The 12,299-nt window shown below is 33.9% G+C and overlaps 1 protein-coding gene across 1 annotated transcript in view; it reads right to left on the bottom strand.

Annotated features, from left to right (window-relative positions):
* Positions 1-12,299, bottom strand: part of LOC129745745 (carbonic anhydrase 2) — a 79,049-nt gene that overhangs the window by 34,366 nt on the left and 32,384 nt on the right. The window lies entirely within an intron of this gene.

Genomic DNA, 12,299 nt, shown 5'->3' with positions numbered 1-12,299 from the left:
TGGTTGGCTTTTTCTGCTGCTGAAGATCCAACAATTTTCTGTACTTTTTCACAATGATTCTTAGATAGAAAAAATCAGTTCTAGTGTTGTAGCCATTTGGAAAAAAATGAATCATTTCAAAAACGAGAAATATTCAGAAACTTCTAACATGCATTTAAGAGCACTATTGGAATACACAATTTGAAAAAAAAAGCGTTTAGACTCAAAAAGCCCCGAGTCAGTGGGAATCATTTCTTATTCAGCACGCGACAGATGCCAATTTATAAAGTCGTTAATAAACAAGAAATCACCATTAATAAAAATTAATTAGGCTCCCGGTGGAAACCGAACTGGAGGTCTGTGCATAAGAATAATAAAACCAATTGAAAAGCGTCAGTAAAAATCCCCACAATTGTCACCATCAATCGGCCCAACCCATTCGTCAGACTTGGGTCGGTTTGTTTGTTTATGAATGTGTCCGCATAAGAAATCACCAAATTTTGATTGGAACAATCGTGTGGTCCCGCCATAGAGCTGCGAGCACGATTCAAATCTCGATGTCGAAACTAATTGAAATCAATCCGACCGACGCTAGCGGTGCTCTTTTTTGTTGTTGTTCGAGAGGACGCACGCCAACGCTGAATGATCGGCATCGGATGTTTTTTTCTTAGCTTGGGTTGCCCTCCTAATCAAACAACTTGGAAGTGATCATTTTAGTAGCTTTTTAACAGCTTTCCGCAAAATGGGCGCGTGCCATCTTAAGATGAAATTCGTAAAATTGTGCTACATTGATTTGACTTTTGCTAATTTTGACAGTTTTTTGTCAGTTGGAATTGAAGTTTTTTACATTTGTCCGCAGAATATTTGAAAGTTTAGAGTTAGTGAGCCAGATTACCCGGTTTTATTTGCAAAAACGAACAAAAAATTCAAATTGAATAATCATAATTTTTTATGTTTGCATCTAAAATCGACTTTTTTTTATAAAGTTTGAACAAATAAACAAAATGATTTTTGGAAGCCTAAAATACATTAAAAAAATCTGGTGTGTTTCAGAAAAAAAAGAATGATTTAAGTGTATTTCTTCGTTATGTTTATTGAATAATTCTTGTTTTTTACTCAATTTGCAAGAAATTTTGGTTGAAATTTTAAGTGGCCTGATTTGCTAGATATTTTTTGGCTCGAACACGTGCGGGAAAAATCTGACCAGCTTTGTTCAGAGTAAGGTGGCCAGAGTTCCGTATCCGGGCTGTTTTATCTAAAAACCTGGCCAAATACGGGCATTTGATTTCAAAGTTGCGATCAAAAATCTGGGCAATATCCTGCCAACTCGGGATCTTTTTTAACAACAAAAATAAAAAATTCAAAATTATCATCAGATTTCAAATCGTATTTTAGGCTCCCATAAAACCTTTCATGATTTTTTCTATAAAACTTCCTCAAAAAAGTTCGTTTTAAACGCAATAATAAATAAAATTTATAACAAAATTTGATTTTGATTTTTGTTCAAATTGGCTATTAGAATTAATCCGTTCAAAATCAGGGCTTTTTTCAATGAAATTTTGTTAAACGGCCGGGCCGGATTTTTATAAAAATATATACCCGAATCAATCCGGGCAAGCTTAATTTAGAGGTATAAACTGGAAAATATGTTCATGAGGCGTTGTGGATTTTATTTCAAACTTATGAAATTTAATAAAAGAAAAGCATTTTTATCATATTTGAGTTGTCCATGGAAAACTTTTGCTTTCATCCTAAATTATCTAAAAATCAGTATGTGTTTAAAATTTGTTCCCAATTTAAAAAAAAAATGTCGAAAAGTTGCCAAAATGGAGCGTTTTTTTTTCTTAACTTTTTTCACTTATTTCAACAATAAATTCTTTATTGTTATCATTAACACAAGTTTTAGTCAACTTCTGAAATTTTTAGTAATTTTTTACTTTTTCCTATCATGTTTTTGATGAATTTAGCACTGTTCTTGTTTTGTTTTCAATGTTTGTTTTTTTCCTACTTGCAATTTTTTTCATTCTCCATCAGTTTTCAATTATTTTTTGTTATTTGCAGTCTTTTGTTTGTATTTTGTATTTGTATTTGTACTTTTTTTAGTTTTATGAATTATTCAGCATTTTTGTCATTCTTGAGTACTTTATTTTTTCAATTTTTGGTTTTTGTCGTTGTATTCTATCATCATTTTAGAACCACACAGTATTAAATAATCATGTACACTTACATGTTTTAAGCTGCAAATAATTGGAACAAGTTATTCCTACTATATTTACATGACTTATGACGTAATGTAAATTTCCGAAAAGAATAAAATGCCATTGTGAATTTACATGACAATAACAATAATACCGTTCCGGCTTATTATTCCTTTCTAGTTTTTTAATCATAATTTATAAACTGCTAGCCATCGGCCTTATAACAAAGCATGACATTGATTAAATAGATATTCATAATGTTCATGTTTACTCGAAATCCGCAAGTTCCAGATTTGAAACAGCATTTTCTTTGCGCATCAAATCAAACTTGCTGCTTACCGGTCGGCCGTTCGGTGTTTGGTTGTGAAACGATCCTGCTAAAGGGTGTATCTGAATTTTCGTTTTAGTTTCGTCAATACTTTTTGGATTAATGATGTTGAAAAAAAAATTGTCATTACTTTTCAAAAAAGGTAGCACTAAGTTTTTTTTTGTTATATCAGACTTGCTATTTGTTCGTTGTACATTGAAATATTCTTTGCAAAATGATGGAATGTTAGAAAAAAAAGGTAATGAAACTTGCAGAGGTCGGCATTAAAACGCCATTCGCTAGTTAGTTCGCTACTTTTTTTTTGGATATTTATTACGTCTCGGTGGTCAAGTGGTTAGCGTGGTACGACGGTAATCGCTGGTCCACTGATGGCATGGGTTCGATTCCCATCTCGGTACTGGGTGTTAAATGTTAATCTTAAGTTGTCCGCGTCATTTATTCAGTCTGTAAAGCCTAAATCGGCTAAGACGGTGTATGTCTTTTCAAATTTATTTTTGGAGAACTTACGACTAAAAAAACTCCATCACCTTATGGAAAATAATATTTATCAGCACTACTGTTTGAATAATTTCACTTATTGGAGTTTGTTTCTTCGTTATTTCACCAGAAATCCCGCAAGATTTCATTTCAACCTTATCGGTTAGTGTTATTCTTATATTAAAAAATATTTAAAATTAGAGGCAAGAGGCGAACTGTACCTTAGAACAAAATATCTTTTTTATCCAATAATGTATAAACTTTTATCGAGTAATAAACTATACTTAAGTTTTTATTTACAAAAGCAAAAAAAAAAGTTTTTTATGAACAATTTTAAAAAGGATATAACTTTTTTACATTTATGAATATTAGCAAACAATAAGACACACCCTGTGCGCGTCGCAACGTGTTCGATTCCGAACATTGTTTCATGCAAAATTCATGTAAAATTACAATAAATTGACACGAATGAGGAAACGCATGGTTTTTTCAGGGCTGCTTTATAGTATACAACACATCTGACCGAATTTTACATGAAATAAAATTTTACATGAAATGTAAAGCTCAGTATTTTTTTCTGTGCACGTATTTATGGGTTTTGTCCAAATTATATTGGTCCTGTTATAGACAAAACTATAAGGTAATGTTGTTTAAAAAAGCGTTCGATTTGGCCCAAATGCCAAAATCGAATGTTTTCAAAATAGAATGTTACCAAAATCGAACAGGGTCTGTATTTTAATGATTGATTTTTGAAAATTTACAATACATTATTTTAACAATAATGCATTTTTTCCATATAGGGTGGATTCTTTTGTATTTTCAATTGACGATCCTTCAGAAAGATATGTCATCTGTTCCTTTTTTCTTTGATTCAAGGCTCTAACTAAAGAGAATAGTCCCCGACAACCATCCGATGAGAATATACTTGATTTGACAAAATGCCGGTTGGACTGGAACTGATTCGAATCTCTGAGATGGCATCAACTATGTATCTCGAAAATTTCTTTTTAGTAAGCAAAAGTCGTATATCGTTGTTGTTAGAAACATAAAATCTCGCGAAAGCATTCATTACGTCGAATGAAACATCTTGAGAATTTACAGAAAACTGCTGCTACAAATTTAAAATTTGTACATACTTCACATATGTTGTCCAGGCTACAAATATTCCAAATAGAAAGAAGTTACGACTAGTTTATGTCAGTTTTTGAATTTTTTCGCAATAAAACGCTTTGTTTACCATTCGTTTCATATGACTTTTATCTCACAAATTGGGTGCGGTCTATTTTTGCATTTAATGGGTGAATCTTCTCCTCTTATGTTGTAACATACTTTTCAGATAAGTTCCATACGATTGTGTCCATAGATAAACCTTCTAAAATGTAAATTTCGAGATCGAAATACCCATGCAAGAGATTTTATCATGCAATCGAGCATTTTTTTTAAATCATTTAGAAAAATTGCCAAAAACCAACCGAAGATTAAAAATCTAAAGCGCCAACGGCTTATAGAAATCTCAAATGCTAAATCGGACTACGAAAGTAGAAGTGCGTCATACTTGAAGCTTGATCTTGATTTAAAAAGTTTTGTTTGAAAAATTGATAAAGTTATTTATACCCTAATTATTCTCCATGCTTATCCAGGTATTTTATATAAAATATGGAGAAAGTCCGTTGTGCGTCGGTAAATAGTCCGCATACCGTTAAAGAGAGTAACAGATTTCGCTGAGTCGATTTGGGGTCATTTTTGAATTTCTCTAACCCTGGAGTCTCAAAAGATTCGTTTTAGTTAAGAACTCAGCCATGATTTTTGGCAGAATTTTCAAGTAACGTTTACATGTGTGAGTTTAAACTTTTAAGTTTGTATGGGAAAATTGAATATTCTGTACTGAAATTTTTGTTTCGTCTGTGGATTCGAACCTGCAAATGAGTTTTGTTTAAATTTATAAATTCTCTACAGAAAATTCTTCACAGAAGTATTTTGTCGAAGACCGTAACTTTGTATCTTATTAGACAAAAAAGTTATCAGCAAGCTCCGATCTACAGAAGAAACAAAAATGATGTTGACTTTTCAGTACAAAATATTCAATTTTCCCATACAAAGCAAAAGATCAAATTTACTCATGTAAACGTTAACAAAAAAATGCAAAAAGCATTGAAGAGTTTGAACCAAAACGAAGTATTTTAGACCCCAGGGTTTGAGGTTCCCTCAACTTCTTTCTCAACCGTAAATTTTATCGATCTATGCTGATTATTTAATAATTCTAGTGTCTGTTGGAGGTAGCGTTCTTTTACAGAAGCGAAAATGTCATCCACGTAGCGCCACCAGACACGGGGGAAGAGTTTTTCCCTTTTTTCCCTTTTTTACGGTTGAGAAAGAAGTTGAGGGAAAACCGCCCTTCCTTGATCTGCTGATCTCAAGGAAAGAGGACAACACAATAAAGTTTGGAATCTACCGGAAACCAACCTCAACTGACAGGTATATTACGGTCGACTCAAATTACTTTGGTGCTCAAAAACAAGCCGCCTTCCACTCAATGGCACATCGGCTGTACCATATTCCAATGGAAAAGCCTGAGTTTGAAGACGAGAAGCAAAAAATTTGTGATGCAGGAATTGTGAATGGATACGACAATGACTTCGTTCGTAAAATTCTTCACAAGCACGCCCGAAAAAAGCACCGAAGTGATGCAACAACACTAACACCGGAAAAAGATGAATCGCAAAGAGTTAGTCTACCATTTTATCCAAAATTGACTAACGGAATCAGCCAGATTCTTCTGCAGCATGATCTAAAAACTGCATACAAGAGTGGAAACACGCTTAAGGATCGTCTAGTCTCGCTTAAAGACAAGATTCCTGAGGAGGATAGATCCGGAATTTACGAAATTCCATGCAGCAGCTGCCCGGCTATTTATATTGGTCAAACTCGCCGTAAATTCAAAGTCCGTCTCAAGGAACACAAAAATGCCGTTGAGAATGGGAGAATTAATTAATCGAGTGTTGCCGCCCACACAACAGAGTCTGACCATTCCATCGATTGGAAAAAGCTCAAATTTAGGAAGTTTGTAAGGAAAACATCACATCTGAATGCTTGGGAGTCGATGTTCATCAGCACCGCCGAAAAACCGTTGATGAACGAAGACGAGCCGCCGATCATTTCACCTCTCTTCAACCTGATCAAACAAAAAACCGCATAATGCCAATTGCGTTCGACGAATACTACATCAAGTATGAAACTGGAGCTGTAATTATCCTTTTTGTAATCAGTCGGACATCGTCCTGTAGATGGGCAACATCGAGCCCGAAACCGGTCGACAAAAATGTAACTTTATATCCTTTTTCCGTTAAGTAAGAACGTTATGTGTCGTGTCCTGTAATACGTCGTGTGTTATGTGTATAGTTAAAGTTCTTACGTAAGCACAAATAATATAAAAATGAGTGACAGAATTTTGCCGAGCATTTCCGGACCGGACAAATCCTGGCAATTTTATTTAAAAACCTGGCAAAATCCAAGCAAAATTTTTAACCCAAAATTCTCGAAATATCCGAGCAAACTTTGTCAAAACCATGGGATTATTCAATAAAAATGAAGAAGAAAAAAACACTTGAAATTTAGATGTTTTTCATCAAAATATTTCAACAGTACAATAAAAAAATTTAGAATTTCCCTGATGATGGCCAAGAAACGTCCACAATAAGCTTTTAAATTATATTTAAGGCTTTCGAGAAACCGTTCATGACTAGGTACTTAGATAAATCGTTTTTGAACGAAAAAATTAAAAAAAATTATGTTACTTAATGTGAAATTTTTTTATAAATTTTACCAATAAAGCGAAAAAATCAGGGCCAAATCCGGACTATTTACAAAAAAATCCGGGCAACCGAGATGGGCAGGATTTTTCCTAAATTTAGTGTCAAATATCCGGGAAAGTCCGGGTAAAACCGGGCAATCGGGCAAGCTTATTACCTATAAGAGTTTTAAAGATTTTAATTTTCGTGACTCACGACAGACAAGTTTATTAGCTCTCAAGAGTAAAACTCCAATGAATCAGTTATCCCGTTATCCAAAATATTCTATGAATCAGACGATGGATAAAATATATGACTTAGGGATGAATAGGACCCATTCAACATCCAGGCTTTTCTAGCTGATTTTTCTATTGGCCAAGTAATTCTTTATCCGTTATGACCTTTCCTTCTTATTACTTCTTACACGTCATATAGATTTGACCAAGGTTCATTCGTTCAACCAATTTTGAATCCAATATTTCCAACAAAGTGTAAAATTGTAAGTTCCAGTATTTTTAACAAAAAATATAGTGTGTTTTTTCAAAAATAATTTGCTCGGTGGGAGTCTACCGAAATTTATTTCATGAAAAAAAAAAAAAGGTTTAGCTTAAGCCTGTCAGATAGTTTTACCAGAACTTGCGTGGATATTTGATACAAAATCTGGAAAAGGTCCGGTCCATCCCGATTGCCTCGTTTAAGCCTATTTTTGTTAACTTTATTTGCAAAATCATACAAAATATTCAGATTAAGTTTTTATATTCGTGGAAAAACGAAATTTTTTGAGCAAGTTTGATCAAAATAACCATATTTGGTTATTTGTAAGCCTGAAAACAGATTTCAATTGTGTTTCAATTGAAAAAATAGAGTGCTTTTATTTTTTATTTCAGTCGAATAATTCCTGTCTTTTGATCAAATTTGCCCGGATTTTGGGATGGAAATTCGGAAATTAAATGCATATATTTTGCCAGGTTTTAGATAAAATTGCCCGGATTTGACAGGCCCGAGTGTGTGAGGAAAAAATTTAGTCCACCTTGGTTAAGCTTTGTTTTTTGTTCGTGTTCGCCAAAACTTATTCTTGATTTCTGTGATTTTTAGTCAACATTCTGTGACAAAGTTCTGTGATTTCAAGTTCAATTTTATGGTTTTATCTATAACCCTCTGAGCACAAAATATAAAGAAATGGGTCCTCAAAATGCTTTAACACTAGAAAGACCTTACCAGTCAAAATGATTGGTTGGACACTGTTTGTTGAATATCTTTTAGATACTTCGCTTCAAAAATTCGCAAATAATACGACTTTTCATTAATTTGAAATCTATACAAAACTGTGTATTTTTAATTTCACTAGCTCTTTTAATAAGCGAGACTCTTTTTTGCCATGGACACTCGGACCGTGACCAGTCAAAATGACTTGTAAAATTCACAACCCTATAACTCATCAAGATATATGTTTTTCGCTTTCTTTTAGTTTTATTCGCAATCTTGATTCAAAACGATTATCCCTAGTTTATTTGTGGTGAGCAGAGGTGTGTCATTCGTTATGAAATTATTGATTTTCGTTGCGAAGTCATGAAAATTTGTAGAAACAGTTCTCGGATTGACCGCTGTGTGGCGCTTCAAGCACTTGACTCCCAATGTTTTTGGTCTGTTTTGTTACTCAATTATATTTTAACATTTTCCAAATTTTGTCGAAATTATATCAACATTTGTAAAAGTTATGTAAGATTTAATAGATGTACATTCGAGTAATTGGATAATTTTAGGTGATAAATATGTTTTATACTGAACTAGTATGAGTAAAATAATTATGAATTTTGTAACGTTCAGTCGTTGGCCAAAGTGACCCAAGAGGAATGAGCGTGTAAGATGTGTGTGTGTGTGTGTGCGAATGAGCTACCACTGTGTGAGCGGAATGAGTGACTGGAGACTTTGTAGAGTATGCTAGAAGAAAAAACGGTCAGTGTAGAATTAACAGTCGAGAAAACCAGTTCAGAAATAAAAGTGTTCCGAAATATGAAGTCTGGCCTCCCGTTTAATTATTTCTGAATTCCTAAAAGTTTTGCGTTTACAATTTAAATGATATTTCAACATGGGTGCACGGAATATTTTTCATATGTTGGTTATCCACCATGGGTGCACGGATTCATCGCAGTTTCTGCCTAAGTATGTGTTCACATGCATTCTTAGATCATTAGGTTCGAATTTCCAATGCAAGTTTACTTACTGGTATTCCGGCACCCGTGTATATACCTGGCAAGCTGGCAACTGATTGAACATTCTTATTATACAGTCAGTTATAAGAGGAAACACATCTTACCTGTCGGCAACTTATGGGGTTCGAACCCATAAGTTTTCTTGCCGAAACCGGGAATCAAACTCAGTACGCCTGGCATACCAAGACCAGACTCGCGTCACCTTATCTGCTAGACCACATCGGCTCTAAGATATTTCAACATGGGTGCACGGAATAGCTGCAAATTCGCCGTTATAAATTATATAGAGTGAAATAGTTTTGAACTGGCTTCAGAACACAAAATATTTTTGAATCAGATTTGATAGGTATTTGAAATGCAATAGGTATTGACAAATTGAAAAACTTTTTAGGAAAAAAAATCAACGTAAAATTTAACTATGTTGATTCATTTTTTTAATGTTTTTCGTCGCCCTACATAACTTGATGCACATTTTTCCTAAAATTCACTCGGACCATGGTAACCGATCTCCAATTGCTTGGATGTTGATTTAATTACCATCTTATCAGATAAATATACAATTGCAAAAACCTGGTTTTTAATAATAAATAAATACATACAATATTTCAAGATATAATTAAAATATTTCTTTTCCAGGACTCAAAAAATGGAACTAAAAATAAAAATCGTTATTTAAACCGTTATGTCTCGACATGAAAGACATGGTTTCGACTTTGGTTTAGTGAAGATTTATCAAATTGTTTTTTTTTTAAATTTGCAAAAATTCCAATATTTGATGAAAATGCTGTGAATCCGTGCACCCCAAGTGAAAAACCATGTATATAATAAAATTTTCTTCTTAATTCTATAAAAGCCTTTATTATTTATCTATATCATGCAAAAAAGTTGATTTTGGATGAATGGCTGTGAATCCGTGAACACATAGTAAAATGCTCTACTTATAGAAAAACTATGCTTTAAAACTTACAATATCAAGTATAATTTATAAGCAACATGTTGAAAAACTTAAGAGTGATGGGTGATAGAAAATATCTACTACGACAAACCATGCATCCATATTTAATACTCATAACCATTTAACATGGTTTTCTAATCAGATTGATAATGTGTTTTAATTTTTTGAAATTGTCATTTTATGACATACACGCATTCGTCATCCATACGAAAATGAGGTGATTCTGTGCACCCATGGTGAAAAAATATTTCCATTTTATAATAAAAATATTGTAGAACAAGTAACAAATTAATATCAAAAGAAAAATGTTCAAAACAATATGTAATAAGAAATTTCCCCTTTACCAGTCATTTTGACTGGTCACGGTCCAAATAGGTATATTCAATTCGCCGGTCCTTTTAGTGCTAAACTGCAGTTTTGCTTTAAATGGGCACCTGAGGGTAAGTTCTTCAGTAGATATTTGTTTTCTAATGTAGAAAAAAAACTCGAACATACTGTTTCTTAATTTGTCTAATCCATTGCAGCTTATTCTTGATACAATAACGACAAAGGGTATCTTCATATGGGTAGGACATTGGTTTAAAGCTAGATTACCGGACAGTAAAAATATGTAAAGGTTTTTCCCCTTTCGTTAACACTACCTTAAAATTGACCATCATTAAAAGCTACAGTTCTCTCGCATTTTAGAGAAATGTAGAAAAAATACCATTCTATTATTTAGTGCAATCCACGAACGATGACATTTGTTCATGGCGACCGTAAAAAAATCGTTCATATTTCAACGTTGTATCAAAAGATCATCGATATTATAGTATCGGACAACCTTCGTTTGTTTCATGACTCTCTGAGAGGGTTGATTCCATCCATTAGCAATTTCGGCGTGGAACAACATCACGTGACAAGTGCCAAAACATAAAGTGTCGAAAAACAAGATCGCCGCTTGACTTTGCGGCCATCGAGAATGGCCGGCCGAATCCGAAGACTTTTTTATGGCGTGACTATAAAACACCCACTAAATGGCATCATTTCGCAAATTTAAAGTGATTCAGCCTCACCGATACCGGGAAGTTCCCCGCGCCGGCTCGAAAGTTTGCGGTTGGTTAGTGTCGGTGAATCTGAACGAACTTTAACGACCCCGCGGAACGAACCTGGTTCAAGATGATAGACCTAAGTATATGGGTAGTTGTCGTCGTAGGGCTACTGCATTTGCAACTTTTTTTATTTCCATCTCGCTACTCTCATCCAGAATCACAAATTACAATGAGCTTATCTCTCCTAGAATGCGGTTTTCTGGCGTTGTTTGCTGATCACTCAACGTGCCTCGAGCAGTGTGACTTTACATATGGCGCATTTTCCAGCACACGTCACAGTGTTTTCATCTTCTTTTTTTCAGCTTCGTAATAGGCAAAATCACACTTGCGGCGCCCCTTACTAGTACTACAAGATGATAACCGTCCCTGGGATGCTGATAAGGAGGACTTTCGATTGCACTTCTCCTGTCGAGTGACTTTTTCCTTTGTGGTGGAATGTTCGAGGGGCTAGTCATTTGAGATATTAACAACGAGAATTAAAACAACAAGTGATCGACAATAGTTATTTTTCTAAAGGATTGAACTGAAAATGTGAATATTTTTTTTTAAATGTTCCAATAAAGGAAACTATTTTTGACCATCCCCCTGGCTATGCATTTCTTACATAGGCGAAGAAACTAAAATCAGTTGATATTAGACTGATTAGAGTAACGTTATCGTTACATGCTTTGTTCTCACAAAAGGCACTTATTTGAAAAGAAGAAAACAAGGGTAGAAGGACCTACAAATAGTTGAATACAGGAGAAGGAGGAACTCTGAAAAAAGGTTAGTCACCCTTTAGATTTAAACATTGAAGGATGAGAAAGATGAAATCTTTTTGATTGACACGGTTAGCTTTGAGCAGCAATTTCTAAGTTAAGTGATAGGTACTTAGCATTGTACCCTACAAAACGCCTGCTTGAGTTAGTGAGACCAGTAATTAAACACGCGCCAATACTTGATTGATTCAAGTGAGGTACAGGGAAAACGATTACAAAGCGTTATTTTAAGTGGTTTCGGTGAAACTTCGTTTAGTATGAGAATAGCCTTGTAACCTATATTTTCATGATTTTTTTACTCCCAATGACCTACATTTATTTATTAAGTAACAGTTCCATCAAATTTAATTTTCTTTAAATTCAAATTGAAGGCAATATTTGTGGTGAAAGTTTGAATAGTTTGATTGGAATTGTAATGATTTGATTGCTTCAGGTAAAATATCTTTATGTCCTAAAAGTATGTTAAGCAACTTATGAAAATTTCAGAATTTAATGGGCACGAACTTATCTAT

Source organism: Uranotaenia lowii, chromosome 2, assembly GCF_029784155.1.
Source record: "Uranotaenia lowii strain MFRU-FL chromosome 2, ASM2978415v1, whole genome shotgun sequence".
Taxonomy (NCBI): Eukaryota; Metazoa; Arthropoda; class Insecta; order Diptera; family Culicidae; genus Uranotaenia; species Uranotaenia lowii.
The sequence above is the reverse complement of the archived record's forward strand: the minus strand, read 5'-3'. Positions and strand labels throughout refer to the sequence as shown.